The following is a 17,625-nucleotide window of genomic DNA, read 5'->3' as shown; positions in this document are numbered from 1 at the left end:
GTTAATATCTTCATACCTAGTAATTAGTTCAACTTATTTCCATGCCCTCACAAACAACTAACGACGAGGGTTAACGTAATTTATGTGAAGAGAGCTACTGCGTATGAGAGTGAGAGTTTATGCAAAGAAACCAACATAAAATTACAATAAATCAATACAAATGTGAATACTCAAGAAAAATACACTATACAAATTCGTTATGAGCATCCAAAACTACCTATGGGACATTAATTGAAGTAAATATAAATAATGCGAAACTAATAGGAAGCCTTTAAACACCCCCCCCCCCCCCCCCCCCAACAAAAAAAAAAAACATATTCAACAAATTTTCAAACGCGCTGTTGCCGGGGATCGAACATGCGTGAAAGGCGGGAATACTTACCACTATACTACAACAACCAATCGTGACAAATGTTTGTTTAAAAACATATATAAGCATTATCATATAGGATTGACAGTTTCAAACACCAATTTATCTATACTATATATAATATAGGTGCAAATGACCTTTTAAATTTTAAGATGTATCATTATTGTTGCATATTATACAACCAACAATGCACAAATTTCTGAAAATGTAAAGGTAACATGGTCTTTTAATCACACTTGCACGGTTAATATTATACATTCAACAATAGTTACAAGAATACGTTAAAAGCTAAATTTTGGCATCTCTTGAGTTGAAAAAGAGATATTATATTATGACTTATATTCCGGAAAAATGTGACTATAATATTCATATATTAGGTAAACTAGTAAGATAAGATGTTCATACATTGCTAAAACTAGTAAGATAAGATCTGTGCATGTTAGACTTGAAAAATTGCCAAAAGATTGGTGTTTTGTGCTAAGTGTTTAAACCTGAAAATTTGGTTAAAATTATATGTTAGAAATATGTGTATTAAGTGTACAAAGTGTTTGATGTGTTTAATTTTACTTAAATTGCTTATCGGTAGCTTTAACGGTCGAAAAATCCGATTTTTAAAGCGAACCGACAACGGTTTTTGGAATTGTTTTAAAACGGCCTCTAAACCCCAATAATATATATAGCTTACATAAGTAAATATATATACTAAGGACGTGATGATAAAGACCTGGTCCTTGACAGTTCGTGTCGTGAAAACTGACAAGAAAACGTCAAAATTACTAGTTTAGTGAAATTAATAACTAAAATTAGAATGAATATCTAAATAAAATAACTTATAAAACTTGCATATTTTCACACTTAAAGTCTATAAAAATAATTAAGAACTCAAGTTTATAGAAAAAGTTAACCGCTGCGCCGATTAACGAAAAGCTGAAAAAACCAACCAAACCGAAAAAACGATTTTCAAAGTGTAATAAGTATAAAGATATAAAATAGTAAATATTCCAACAACTAAATTACAAGCTTATAAAACTTAATATTATTAGATAATATTAAATAATAAGAGTTTATAAGTTTATTGACTTTGTATCTGTTGAATGATCATATAGGGTTGGACTTGAACGGAATCGTCAATGTGTCGTTGAAACTAAAACAAACACGCAAACAAAGGATGACATTTTTAAGAGATAAAATGTGTGAAATATTTTAAGGGAAAAAATAACTTAAAATATGAATGGATTATTAATTGTGTACTATATAATTAGGACACAATTCAAATTGGGATAACCGATCTTGCGCTCTAAACGGTGAGTTTTCTTGTAAATCCCCTCGTTTTAATGATTTATACATGGTTTTTGGGGGGAAATATGTAAAGTCTATAAAAATAATTAAGAACTCAAGTTTATAGAAAAAGTTAACCGCTGCGCCGATTAACGAAAAGCTGACAAAACCAACCAAACCGAAAAAACGATTTTCAAAGTGTAATAAGTATAAAGATATAAAATAGTAAATATTCCAACAACTAAATTACAAGCTTATAAAACTTAATATTATTAGATAATATTAAATAATAAGAGTTTATAAGTTTATTGACTTTGTATCTGTTGAATGATCATATAGGGTTGGACTTGAACGGAATCGTCAATGTGTCGTTGAAAATAAAACAAACACGCAAACAAAGGATGACATTTTTAAGAGATAAAATGTGTGAAATATTTTAAGGGAAAAAATAACTTAAAATATGAATGGATTATTAATTGTGTACTATATAATTAGGACACAATTCAAATTGGGATAACCGATCTTGCGCTCTAAACGGTGAGTTTTCTTGTAAATCCCCTCGTTTTAATGATTTATACATGGTTTTTGGGGGGAAATATGTAAAGTCTATAAAAATAATTAAGAACTCAAGTTTATAGAAAAAGTTAACCGCTGCGCCGATTAACGAAAAGCTGACAAAACCAACCAAACCGAAAAAAACGATTTTCAAAGTGTAATAAGTATAAAGATATAAAATAGTAAATATTCCAACAACTAAATTACAAGCTTATAAAACTTAATATTATTAGATAATATTAAATAATAAGAGTTTATAAGTTTATTGACTTTGTATATGTTGAATGATCATATAGGGTTGGACTTGAACGGAATCGTCAATGTGTCGTTGAAACTAAAATAAACACGCAAACAAAGGATGACATTTTTAAGAGATAAAATGTATGAAATATTTTAAGGGAAAAAATAACTTAAAATATGAATGGATTATTAATTGTGTACTATATAATTAGGACACAATTCAAATTACAACTTGTGTTACATGGGATGAATCATTATAAAAGGAAAAACCGTTAACCTGGGGAGAAAGAGTTTAAAAATATTGGTGACGCTCCCTACTCTTCTAGTCGCTCTGGTTGAAAAGGTAGGAATATTTTGATTTTGGTATGCATCAGGTTTATCATAAATGTAAGGCCTCGTTACCGGTGCCTCACTTTTGACGTTGGATTTACTCATAAACACAGTTCTAAATATCAGAGTTAATTAAAACTTTCGCGGAATAACATTAAAAGTCAACCATTCGTTACAAACGTTCATAACTTGTCTTTTTAAAACATAACATAACATAAAATATCAAACATCATAACAGGTCTTCAGATGCCAGTCTCTTCCAATCCTGCCATATGTCTACTTCAAGCTAGCTGTTGCAATCTAAACACATGTGTGCATACTAAAAGTCAGTTACGCTGAGTGAGTTCTAGTTAATCAAATAACTTACTTTACAAACACATATACGTGCCCGGAGGTACGCTTTACATACTTAACATGTACATCATTCTTTCATATACATTCATAACTAACCTTACATTATAAAGAGCATTTCGCCATACATACCTCGGATATTATTAGGGTCCGGTACCCTCCATCCTCGGATATTATTAGGGTCTGGTCTCCTTTCTTCCTCGGATATTATTAGGGTCCGGTACCCTCCATCCTCGGATATTATTAGGGTCCGGTCTCCCTTCTTCCTCGGATATTATTAGGGTCCCTCCATCCTCGGATATTATTAGGGTCCGGTCTCCCTTTCTTTCCTACTATCATACCATAAATTTCCATATATATATATAATTATAAGTTTCATACGTACATACATCATTCATTCATCATATACACAGTCATATCATCAAACCATCACCTGGAAGTGCATGCAATATCCGAAGATCGTTCACGCACCGACAAGATTTCATTCACATCCAAGATATACATAAATAATATACAAATCATACATGGCATACACTTACCATTTAAGGTAAGTGTGTTAACTATCACATTGAGTATGCACATAGCCCCGAAAGCATAACAAGGAATGGGGCTAGAAACTCACCTGAATGCGGTTACGTTCACCGTTTATGGTTATTCCTTTCTTGAGCTGTGCACGACTAACTGTATAACAATTACATGTATCAATTTAACTATCACTACCCATATCGCGTTTCTAGTTTAATTATTACCCACAAGGAACGGGTTCCGGGGGCAGCGCCCCTGGCAGCGGGGTTTAGGGGCGGCAACCCCTAGCAGGGTCCAAGGGGCAGAGCCCCTGGCTGGGGTCGAGTTGTCTTAACGCATTTTCCATTAGAATTTTATATCATTATTTAATTTGCTAACTTAAAAAGTTTGAGGGCTTCTTTGTAATTAAACCATTCTTTTCTAAGTCCAGGGACCATTTTGTCATTTTATTCAACTTCTAGTTCGTTACCCAGCTCTTAATGAATTGGGTTCATAACGAATGAACTCATTCGTTACTTCATAATGAACTGACTATTATAACAAATATGCCATTATGACGAATTGGCTACAGTAACGAATTGAACCTTATAACGAATTGAACTTCATAACGAATTGAACCCTTATAACGAACCAGTCCTCGTAACGAATTAGACCTTATAACGAACTGGTCATCATAGAGAATTGAACCTTAACGAATTAAAGCTTATTCGTTACTTTTTCCTTAACGAAATGACATAACGAATTGGGGTTAATTCGTCCTTTCCCCGCTAACGAACTGAGGCCCATTCGTTAGTCCCCCACTAATGAATTAGGGTTAGGTCAGAGAATATCATAAACATTCTCTGACCTGACATCCTCGTACCCGCCGCCTTTCCGGCGCCGTCACCGCCAGAAAACCGGGCAGTGGCCGGAAAAGCGTATTTCTGCACCGTTTTCACCAGTTTTCGTCTCGTTTGATCCAGATCTGAGCTAGGGTGACCCCTAGGCTCATCCTTTGGTCGGCTTACCCGATTCCACCTAGATCTCGTGACTTTAACGGTTTAAAGGTGTCGGCTCATCGTTTTGCGACTAAATCTAACAGATTTAGGTCCATACAATATCATACTATCATTACCTCAGGTCGGTGCTCGGTTTCCTTCTTGGTTTCGGCTAAGATAAGGAGAGAACTAGAGAGAGAGCTTAAGTGTGTGTTTTGGATGGTATATGGAATATGTGAAATGAAGGATTAAATGGTGATTATGGTTTATATATTTTGGGTCATGGGTTTAAGCCCATGGTATTTTATTCTTTCCTTTAACCCAAGTCCATAACTCGTATCCATTTAAGCAAAACAAGCCCAACTCATATTTTATTTATCTAAACCGATAAACGACACACTGTTAAATAACGAAACTTATTTTATTATTCTTATCAAAAATCAGGATGTTACAATAAAGATATACATTTGCCGACCCTTTGCTCGTTTACAAATAACACGTTTTGTTTAATAGTTATATTGCTAGGTTTGGAAAAAGTTGAAAGTTATATTCCCGTTGAAAAGAACGGAGAATGATGAAAATTATCAATGATAATGGTGATAAATAAATGGATGTAAAGTTGAGAAGTATTATTTTCACATACTTTTAAGGTAGATGAGAAATATACAGAGAGGGATGGGATGGGATGGAACGCATAGACCAAACAAATGTTATTTAAATATGAAACCAAAATCGTTTATGCTTGTTGTGGCGCGGGTGTGAATCTGATCTGTACATCGACACTTGGCTAATGGGAGGAGGGTTTTTCTCGGGAAGAAAAGCAAAAGCAAAAGCAAAAGCAAAAGCAGGTGGCGAAGAAGAAGAATCTCCTGATCCTTTGGATCTCTTCTATCGTCTCAAAAGCCTTCAACCACCTCGAATTCAGGTATATTATTTTTGTTTTTATAGATAACAAACACAACACCAACGTTGTCATTAACAGACTCCCTCCTTGATATTGAAATTGCAGTTATCTTTATCAGCTTCAAATTTCCAATATATGTCAAAGGTACACAAAAATATGTTGTTAAGCCCTTCAATTTCTCTCTATATAATATGCATGCATACACATACACTAGATATCTACATATTTTCTTGTTTCTTTTCAACTTCAACAACAAACCACCTAATAATTAAATTAAGAATATGTATGTATGTATGTTGTTGATGTTCTTAGTTGCAGACCCACCCTATGGCAGTTGTATATCACAAAAATAAACACGGAGCACTTGAGGAAGTTGGTCGCACCGAAGTCATCATCATCAACAACAACTTCAAATCCATATCCATTCACAAAATCACTGTTGCATTTCACTTTGAGATTCTTCAGCAATTGGTGTACCCATTCCACTATTTCTTTCGTATCACACCATTCAATTTTTAATCTCCCTCTTCATTTTCAGCTTCCGGATCTATGCTATGGATACAGAGTACCATGATTTGTCAATGAAGGTCTATTTAATAGTTTTCTAAGAGCTCATCATCCCATTTGCATATAAATGTGTCCGTCCGTTCGTGTTATGTTTTATCTCTAACGGGTTAAATAGTTCTTAGGTGTGCTTTTGTATATATATGTTGCACAGGTGTTGGACCTCAAAGATTGTATTGGTGAAGCTAACTGTATTTTGTCATAGGTAAGTTTCTTTCCTGAGTTTTGTTTTATCTGTATCAACATCACTTCACGAATGCTGATCAAAGCTGGTTCATCTAACATTCTCAGATCATGGCGCTTCAAAGCCGGAGTATGACACTAAGACTTCATGGTAGATATGGGCCTGATATTGAATATCTGGATTCAGTAGTTGTTCATGCAGACGAAACCACGGCTTCCAAAATGGCTATTGAGATGAAACTCCGCTGTTCAAACTTGGATCATCTCTCTAAAACTGTAACAAAAACTCACTCAACGTCTACTAACAAAAACTTAATTTAATATACGCATCTGGTTTTAAATTTCAATCTTTTTACCTATTTAGGATCCATTCTTAAGAATCTCTAGGGTCGTTGAGGCTGGAACTCCTATTCCAGTTTGCAAGACAGAAGTTGCGAACAATAATTTGGACCCCGAATGGAACCCATTGTGTATAACTGTGCAGCAATATGTAAGCAAGGTATTGACTAATTTTATCCTCTATGCATTATACTGTATGACAATTTATGTTTCTAAGCAGCCGTCTCTTTTATTTTCTATTCTACTGAATTACGTATATTATATTATTATTCTTTTTTACAAGATAGCCCTCTAATTATAGAGTGCTTAGACTTTAATAGCAACGGCAACCACACATTGATGGGGTAATTTTTTTGTTATTTTGTTTAGTTACATAAGTCACACATCTCACTTCAGTTTTTGTGTTTACTCTACCCTTACTAAGTATAGGCAATTAATCTGTTATTGTTATTATTATTATTATTATTATTATTATTATTTACAATAAACTGCAAACATCAATTCAAGATTTGGAAAATCTTTACAAAATGAAGGCAGGTGCAAATTTTGTAATTCCATCTCCTCATAGCAAAGGTCATGAGAAGGTAAATTGTGCTCATCTGTGAAGCATTATTATAAGGAATATTGGATTTTAATAATCCATATTAAATGGTATTGACCAATAATAATCCCTATTCGTTTTATCGCCACTGGCGGTCCCAAATTCAAAAAAGTTGCCCCCCAATGGTCCCCCCCGTTAAAAATGACTTAACGGCGTTATAGTTTTTTATGAATTGCAAACCAATGTTTTAGGGCTTTTGATCGTTAGGAGGATACGAGTCGATTGGTGTAAAACTTAGTTTGAAATAGTGCTTCAAAATGACGAAAAAATGCTTCAATTAGGGTGTTTGAACTTACAATTAACCAAAATCAAGTCGTTTGGATCATTGTTTCGAGCTAAGTTTTACACCAATCGACTCGTATCATCCTAACGATCAAAAGCCCTAAAACATTGGTTTGAAATTCAGAAAAAACTATAACGACGTTAAGTCATTTTTAACGGGGGACCATTGAGAACCAACTTTTTTGAATCTGGGACCGCCAGTGGCGATAAAACGAATAGGGATTATTATCGGCCAATATCATTTAATAGGGATTATTAAAATCCAATATTCCTTATTATAACTACAAAATAAAAAAATTGCATCTTATGTTTACATGTTATATAGGTTATGACGGGTGAACTTTTAGTGGATACATATGAGGAGAAGGAGTTGTATAGTTTTCTTGATTATATTTCTTGTGGGTTTGAACTCAACTTCATGGTAGCTGTTGATTTTTCAGACAAGTGTGTTTTAATTGATTATGCTAACATGTGACATCTACTAACGATTCATTTTTCACAGCTTCAAATGGTAATATGATATATCCTGACTCATTGAATTATATTAATGATTCTGTTGACCTAAATGCATATCAGAAGGTTGGCTGGTTTCCCACTTTTTTTTATTTGTTTCACCTCTTGATAAATAATATATACATTAAGGGGTCTTCATACACTTAATATATATTTATATATTCAGTGATATATTTATTTTTGTGAATAAAGGCTATTATGGAGGTTGGGGAGGTCATACAAGTATATGATCATGATAAACGTTTTCTTGCTTGGGGCTTTGGAGGGAAGTTAGATGGCTCTGTTTCTCATTGTTTCAACCTTAGTGCAACTGCTGGTAACCAGGGGCGGACCCGCATAGTGTGGATCGGGGTCCCGGGACACCAATGTTTTTTAAAAATTTATTAGAAGCGGTATATTAAATTTTTTGAGGACCCCATAAGATTTAATACTTGGAACCCATACTATTAATGTTGATGTGGTCTGGTGGAAAGTCCCTTGTTTTATCTTTGAAAGGTCGTGGGTTCAAGTCTTACAAGGCTCAGTTTTTGGTTTTTTGTGTTAATTTTTAGTGTTAATCAATCATTTGATTGCTAATGTTGCAATGATAACTTTGGAAACATTCAAACACCTCTAAAATACATATCATTGTTTTCAACTTTAGAAACATTCAAACACTTTAAAATATCAATTTTATTTTTCACTAGCTTAAGTTAATGGTTTTCAACACATGCTTATGAAAGGGTGGATCTAGGTTCTATCTCAAAAATGTTTAAGAAAGGGAAAACAAAGTGTTTATGTGTCAACCCGACCCATTTTGACCCGTTCAGGTAGTGATGATTGAAAAGAAAGTTTTATTATGATATTGTTTTTTATTATGTTCTTCGCCTCGACCCGACCTGAACAACGACCGACCCGAAAAATTTGAACACCGAAAATATGGGACCCCATTGGCAAAAAATCCTGGGTCCGCCACTGCTGGTAACGACGAGGTAACCTTATTTTGACCAGTTACTTAACTATTTTTCTCATAGTGAAATCATTGGAGATTGCTAAGTAGACACACTTTTGTAGGTTGAAGGAGTAAAAGGGATAATGGATGCTTATAAAAATGCGTTGCAGACGGTCACTCTTTATACGCCCACTATATTTGCTCAAGTAGTCAATCAAGTTGCGAAAATCGCTGCTCAATCACCCTCAACCAATCCCACCAAGTACTTTGTGTTGCTAATCGTAACGGTAAACACTTGTATATACGCATTACTCTTTTAATTTCTATAAAAATTTATAAATTGTATGTTATTTTATTAGGATGGAGTTGTTAGTGATCTCAAAGAGACTAAAGATGCAATCGTCGGGGCCTCTGATTTACCCCTCTTAATTCTAATTGTTGGAGTTAATGGTATTGATTTTGGAGACATGAAGGTAAACATTGTGGTCTTTAGTTAAATTTTATAGCAAATGCATGTGCGTGTGTGATTTCATTTGCAACCCCAATAATAACTTCTAACAGATTTTGGATGCTAATACAGGACCACGTTTGGAGAGCTCAACGGGAAGAATATCTACTAGAGATATTGTTCGGTTTGCTCCCATGCGTGATGTGCAGGGTAAGTAACATTTTTTACAAAATTGACACCAAATATTTATATATAATATGACAGGTTACATGCCCTAAATAATGTGTTTTATGAACATTGTGTAGAAAAAGGGGGGGGGGGGGGGGATCAAGTGCATGATTTATTTGAAAAGTTGCCGGGTCAATTTGTGACTTATATGAGAAGTAGAGATATCAAGCCACTTGGTAGCATACCCAACAGTTCCCCCAAATTTGTGTGAGAGAGTTTTGCAAATTATAGGATAGGGTTTTGAGTAGAGAAGATAGAGAAAAGTTAGTGATTTTTTGTAAATATGGGGGAACATTGTTTGCCCCCTATTTATTTTTTAATATTTGTTGAATTGGTCGTGTGTAAGGGAAATAGAAAACTGTATTGATAAATGTATAAAAAAAATATTATTTAATTGAACATGATAGAGAAATGCAGTGATTTTTAACGTAATTATAGAGATAAGGATGTGAGACATGTCGAGAATTCTCTTAATGTCCAGTAGGCTCCTATCCCTTTAGAGCCTTTTGACATTTGATCAATGCGTACTAAAAGTCTTATCAAACAATTTTTATATTACGGTAGAATTGTGATAACCGTCGTTTGAGTCAATCAAAAACCTAATTATTCTAAATAGTTAGGGCAAGTAGGGTATCGTATCACAAGGAGTATGTGGTCAATGCAATTCGTGTAACAGATTTAGTATTATATAGTAAACGGTTTTAGTGTTGATCACACAAGCAATAGTTTAAATTAAGAGAACTAAGCAACGAACGAACAAGCGAGTTGTAAACAATTAACAAAGCAAATCACACCCGAGAATTCAAGTAAGCAACCAAACAGTATCTCATGCAACCTAACAGATTGATTATCAACGATTAACTGAAAACTGATCAACTAGACAAAACCTTAGACGCCAACAATTACTTTACACACGGCACTGGTTATCAAACAGTCCTTGCCAGTGTGACTCAGTTAAGGGTAATTGCACGTTTTATCGTATTCAATCTAACCAAACAGTTATATGACTAATTATCTAGCAACTGGTAACAGATCGTTCAGACCAACGTAAACCTAAACCGACCGAACACACAAAAATACTAAACATCAATAATCATATATCAATCATCAATAATCAAAACATAAGTATTCTTAATCACAAGAGAAAACTGTAAAGAGTTACAAACTATACATCCCGGGTGCGATTCTAGGAGATTAGCCGAGCCTAGACATCATTGAATCTTCGATACGGATGATAGGAATCATATGTAGGATCTTGACACGAGCTAGGATAGTGGAAATCGCCTATATGAACAGCTGGAATCGCCTCTTGGTCGTCAAAAACGAAGTTAGGGTTCTTGAGAATGAAAAATAACATATAAACCTAAAATTCCCGTCTGCACTCCCGTCGCGGTACGCGATGGCCATATGACCATCCCATCGCGTACCGCGACCTAAGAAAACCTCATTTTCAGATTCCTCTCGTCGAGAAACCCAAAATTCATATATTATGGCTCTTGTAACTCATTTTCTAGCTCAGGATATGCTCGTTTTACTTCAAGGTCGCATTTCGTCAACCCATCTTGTTCAGTTTTAGCATCGGCTTATGATCACTCATCTATACTCTTCCCGAATCCTTGAAACACTTCCCAAGACATCAAATAATGCTTCGGTCTTCCCGAGATATCATTCCATGCTCATACAGGTCTCCCATTTAGCATCTTTAACGATCAATTATCTGAAATACAAAAGCACGTATGAAGTACCAAAGTTCTAACAATATACTCAATAAAACTACATAATTAATACACTAAAATACATACAAAATACCCGACCATCACATCCCCACACGTATCTTTTGCTTGCCCTCAAGCAAACTCTAAAGTAAACATTAACCTCCATCATAGGTATGTAGATTATCGCCATTAATACTAGTAAGGTTTAAGGCCATACCCAGTTTTTCAGACTGACACTTTCTAGATTGACATCCCACAAATAAGGTTAAATGATATTATAAAAACAATAGAGCCGCCCAGATGAGTGTACTTTGTTTCCGGTTAACGCATACATGTTCATACTCCTCACACTACCAACACTCCTCTCGGTTTAATATCTGGACTAGCAAAAGGTGTGCCAATATATGTCTCTGCCCTCAAATACCAAATATGAGTTACAACTTAATAAGCTTGCAGGTCAGTCTTATCTCCACCCGTTACCCACCAGTTGCATAAAGACTCGGACTAGGGTTTTGCTGAGGCTTAGGTTGGGTGCGGAATAGGCATATTTAGTGACTAAGGTGAATGAAACCTAGTTTACAAATACACAAACAATTAATCAAAGATAAACAGACTGCTAATTACATAACTGAATAAGAACTGACTTTCTTTTTGACTTTTTGCTGATTTTTTTATATATAAACGAACTTCAACGAACTACAGAATACATAACTGAATATAAACATACCTCTTTTTTTTGTTTTTTTTTTCATTTTTTTTACCAATAGATAATACACTGAAGCAAATAATTATACAACTCTGACAAACACATATTTACAACTAAACCGAGACATACGTATATTGTGTACTATGCTCAAAAACTGACTATATACAACACGATAACGAACTGGATTTCATCACACAGGGTTAAAATATAATGAAGGCCAAGGCTGAAATGGTGTGTAATGTCTTGTTTAGCAAATAAATAGGAATGAGGTCCAAACGGGCTCCTAGGGGGATGATGTCGGGTAAGGAAATTTATTTAGTGGAGGAAAAGTGTATGTAAAGGTTTTCTAAAGTCCTAATCTCCATACAGGTGGTGGTATTAAGATCTCGATAAGCATGTGACAAGCAAGTTCTAACTCTGTAAAACATACCGGTTTCCCTCAATCAATGGTGTAAGACATGTTTTATATCTATTATATAATATGTGTATTAAGTATAGGGGGCTATCTCACAATATGTCTGGAATAATGGGCTGCCAATATGAAACATGTATACCCGTCCCCTTGACTCGTTAACCCCGCCTAAACGACCCCATTTTCAACTTCTCTTTTTTGAAAACATTTGTGAGTAAGACTATCGAGAAGCTGAAAAACCAACCATAACCAGAAACCTATAACTTTGCATTAATGACAATAATTAACAGTTAACAACTTTGGTTTCTGAACACTCTTCGAGGTACTATCGGGCTAAAAATTTTCAAATTTCCCCCATCCCCACACTTGAGGTTTACATTGTCCTCAATGTAAGAACACTTAACATTGTCCTCGAAGTTAAAAATGATAGAACGATTAATAAACATTTGAGGGACGGGGTTGAAATTGACTTTTTGACTATTAAGCAATTTTAAAATTCCGGGGGTCAGGTGTGGCGGTTCTACTAACAATTATACAATTACACTTTTAACGTTTAAAGTAATATAAACAAAATTAAATTATGAAACTGAAATCACTTGATATTAACGTGACTGGAGAAGGACCAGTCGGCTCGTGAACTCTCGTAACACTCGTATACTCTCGTCTTATCCAATTACCAAACTGACAATCGAACCTGCAAAATCTCGAGATGTGTAAAAGCAAGCTTCTCACAAGTGTAAGACATAGGTCTTTTAAGAGTTTCGAAAATGAATAATTGTTAATTTTATTAAACCATTACCGAGCCAAATTAATTCATTTCATAATAAAATCTGTTAAGTTAGTTAAAAACGTTAAAAGACCTAACTCACTTTCATAGGAATCACGATTGCATTTAGCGTATGCAACAAGCCCTGTAAACCCCCCGGTAGCCCAGAAGGACAAGTGGGGTCTCGTAAGGGTTTATAGTGAACTACACCCACAAAGTTCCAAATACAACAAAATTTACACGTACCTGGATTAACCACAGCAAAAAGAACATGAAAGCACTCTGGATAGCTTAACTGAAACTTCGTTTTCTGATGGTGCGGTATCCCCACACTTAGCTTTTGCTATTATGGTACGCTTGAAATACAATTAGTAATATAAAAACTAAAACAAAATGGAAACTAAAAATATACAAAATGTACAATTACCACCCTTTTGAAACTTGTATGCCATTCAAGGTGGGCGTCTGGCCCGCTCCCGTGCAACCTTCTCATTATAAGCACGCTTTTCTTCAATCATTTGTTGCCAGTCTTTCGATAGGCCAGAATCTGTCTCGAACTTCCTCAATATCCATTCTCGATCATTTTGTTTGGGTGGCTGTCTCACTTTCTTATTCCTTGGTCGGTTACCTTTCTCTTCCACCTTTTCACTCTGTAGTTTCTCAAATCCCTTCTTATCTATCCTGTCAATCACAAAACATTCCTATTTTCTACGATCCTTGTCCAAGGATACACACTTGTCAACAAGAGGGTTAGTAGAATTTTCAAACAATAATAACCGTTTATCACGGTTTCCACACTTGATTCCCAAAACCCCCTTAGCACAATCAATTATCGCATGTGCTGTGGCGAGTAGTGGCCTACCCAATATGACTTGTGGTTGTGTATTATTCCCACGTTTAGCATAGTCAAGTACAAGAAAGTCAAATGGGTAGAAAAATTGCTCCACCTGAACCATTACATTAGTCACCATGCCCCGGGGAAGTGTATGAGTTTGGTCCGCCAACACCACGGTGGTGTTTACCATTTCTAATCGGCCAAATTCATACTTATCATATAAACTACCGGGCATGATACTGACACATGCTCCAAGATCTAGAAGTGCCCGATCCCCGGCAACGACGCCATTTTGATGACCGTCGTTTGAGTCAATCAAAAACCTAATTATTCTAAATAGTTAGAGCAAGTAGGGTATTGTGACATCTGCCCCGATCCGACCCGACCCAGGTACCCGTTTCCCTTATCCGATCTCTTTCTTTTATGATTTAATATTTATTTATACTTATACTTTATTTTTAATAATAATATATTTTCCTTCCCGCCTCTTCCTCTCTTTTCCTTTCCGCCGTCCCGTCCCTCTTCTTCTCTCTTTCCGCCTTCTTTTCTCTCTTGTCGCCGTCCCGCCCTTAAGCCTTGAACCCCTTCTCGTATTTTTGTGTCCTTTGTTTCTTACCGCCTAAGGTTGTCTGCGCAGCCCCACGCGCCAGACTCCTTACAAGGAAGCCTGCGCGAAGACCAGTTGTTCCTGCGATACGCGAGGCGAACTGTTCTCGCAGCGCGCTAAGAATTGTAGTTCTTCTCGCAGCGCGCTAAGAACGGTAGTTCTTCCCGCGACGCGCTAAGAATTGTAGTTCTTCTCGCAGCGCGCTAGGAACGGTAGTTCTTCCCGCGGCGCGCTAAGAATGGTAATTCTTCCCGCGGCGCGCTAAGGATAATAGTTCTTCCCGCGGCGCGCTAAGGTTTGTTCTGTCAGCCTTCGCCCTCGCGCGTGCGCTCGATGCTTGCTCGCGCTATGCCTTTGAGTTTTCTTCTGTTTAATCTAGCCGTTTGCTTTTGTGATGTCTTATCTTCTGTGTTGTTGACCTAACCTGCCTTATGTCTGAAAAGTTACTTTCGGCGCAGCATGCGCACCAACCCCATTGGTTGGCAGAAAAAGTGACTGACATTATCTTTTGAGATCTGCTTTTCCATGCTTGACCAGTACCTTTATCTGACCCGCCCATGCTTTTACTGTTCCCTGTCAGTCTTCCCTTTTGCTTTTTCTCTTTTCCTGCAGCCGTCATATCTTTTGTTATCTTTTGGTTTGTCTTGTTCTGTTTGCCTTGGAATCTTTTCCCCTTTTTCTGGATTTATGTCTCCTAGGGTTTCCCTATAAATAATAATGTTAATTTCCTAACACTACACACACAAAGCACTTAATCTCTCCTGTTCTCTCTTACTCCTTGCCGTTGTTCTTCCTCTGCCGTCTTCTCTCTTTGCCTTCGTCTTCTATCCTGTTCTGCCCTGCTTTTCCGGTAATATATATATTATATATAATAATTTACTTATTAATTATGCTAACTTATAATCGAGACTTAAATCAAATCATTAAAACAATAATCTTTAATTATAGGCTAACTTGTGCTTGTTTAAAGTTGGTTCTTGCTTTATCTTACACCGCATCGTTATCAAGTGAGTAATCTCGTACCTAATCCCTTTTTATTTTTAATGTTTTGGGATGTTCATGTGTTCATACAAACTTAGAGTCTTAAACTTGTTTATGAACTTTAGTCGCGCAGTATCCCATGTGTTGAGGACGTAGACTTGGCTGTTTATTTGTATGTGTGGATCATTAACCGTCTTGTCGGTCTATTCCGCAGTTCTCATGGTACCATTAGATGAACACGGGAGAACAATCGTTTATGATTTTCTCTTTTGTTTACACTTGCACAGTTTTTCTTGTTTGTGAGCTCAATTGTGAGCACTGGCAGTCTATGAATCTTAGAGTTGGTCCCGATCAAGTTACACCCTTGTTGAAAACCAGACATACACATGTTGCGCGCAGACTTATTGTTATCTATGTATTGTATTAAACTTGATTTCTCACCAACACGCAAGTGTTTGACGTTTTATTTTAACACATGTTCAGGTTTGCTGTAGCTACATTTGGAGCTTGTGGACACGTAGGACGTTTTTACTTTTGGACCTAGATTAAAATGTAACAAGTCAAGTTATTATTGTTCGAATATTTTGTCTTATAATATATTGATTTATGTTGATTTATGTTATCTTGTGTTTACGTTGCGCGTGCGTGAATGAATATATTTATTAAATATTGACACCCAATAGTGTCACGAGTAATGAAACAATATGTGGCGCCCCGATGTATAATCCTCCTTTGGTCGGGGTGTTACAGATTGGTATCAGAGCCACTCTTGTGCCGTTCGGGATGATGGGACATGCCTCATCGAGGACGATGAGTCCAAAGGGGGGTTGTTTGTAACACCCTTGGCAAACACATCGTCCCACTCTTAGGCTATCCCACATCGGCCGTGGACAAGAGAGATCCTTGGTTCATAAGTAAATGTCCTGCCTTTTCAATCACCAACGCGTTTTGGGCTTACTTGGCTGTAGAGCACATGAAAACTCCACGGTTAAGCGTGCTTAGGTGGAAGTAGTACTAGGATGGGTAACCTCCTGGGAAGTCTCCATCTGAGCAACCAAAAACAAATCCGTGAGCTCTTCGTGGGCAGAGCGGACAATATTGGTGGTGCAAGGGGCCGGATGTTACAGGTGGTATCAGAGCTCGTTGACTTTAGGATAGGTGGTTAGACGTAACGGCCTAGAATACCTAAGAGTCCCTTCTCGCGCATGAGAGGAATCTCATGTTTGCGCGCTTATTGTTAATTACTCGTTATTTATAAATATGCTTGCGCAGACGCAGTATATGATTTTATGATTTATTTCGCGATATTTCGATTTTTGCTGAATTTCGATTTTTATTGATTTTTCTTACATATTCGTTTGTTGGGATTGAAAATCCGAAAAGTCATGGTGATACATGAATAGTTGATTTTCAATTTCCATTTACGATTATGTTCTGAGGTTGGAGACTTGAAAAGTCATGGTGATACATGAATTGTCAACCTCCAATACTCATTTTCTTGTATATTTTATATTGAGGATTGAAAAGTCATGGTGATACATGAATCGTCAATCTCCAATACTCGTTTACTCGTCATTTTAAATTGGGAATTCGGAAAGCCATGGTGATACATGAATTGTCGATTCTTGATTCGAATTTGTTACCTTTATTAAGTCTGCATTTAGGGTCATTTATTTTACTTTAACTTTTGACAGTAACTGACTCCGCGAAACCAAGCTTTATAAGATTATACTTGGCGCTAAGATATTAACTGAAAAATTAAAACTTTTATAGAATGCCTCCGCTATCTCGCCGATTTCAGAGGAGAGAAGCCTCGCGCAGGCGTAGACAGCAACGTTCCCAGGAAATGGCCGCCGCAATAGCCCAAGCTTTGAGCCAAAACAATACCTCCAGTTATAACATTAAGTCCTTTAATGCGGGTAACCCTCCGAAGTTCACAGGGCTTGAAGGAGCCACCGTGATGCTCCAATGGCTCGAGAAGATT

At 36.3% G+C, this 17,625-nt stretch overlaps 1 pseudogene; it reads left to right on the top strand.

Moving 5' to 3' along the window:
- Window positions 1-5,416: 5,416 nt before the first annotated feature.
- Window positions 5,417-9,830, top strand: LOC143589349 (protein BONZAI 3-like; annotated as a pseudogene).
- The last annotated feature ends 7,795 nt before the right edge of the window (window positions 9,831-17,625 follow it).

The sequence above is a fragment of the Bidens hawaiensis genome, unplaced genomic scaffold, assembly GCF_021521415.1.
Source record: "Bidens hawaiensis isolate Kalapana, Puna unplaced genomic scaffold, B.hawaiensis_p1.1 tig00037359_1, whole genome shotgun sequence".
Taxonomy (NCBI): Eukaryota; Viridiplantae; Streptophyta; class Magnoliopsida; order Asterales; family Asteraceae; genus Bidens; species Bidens hawaiensis.
This window is presented reverse-complemented; position numbering and strand designations above follow the sequence as displayed.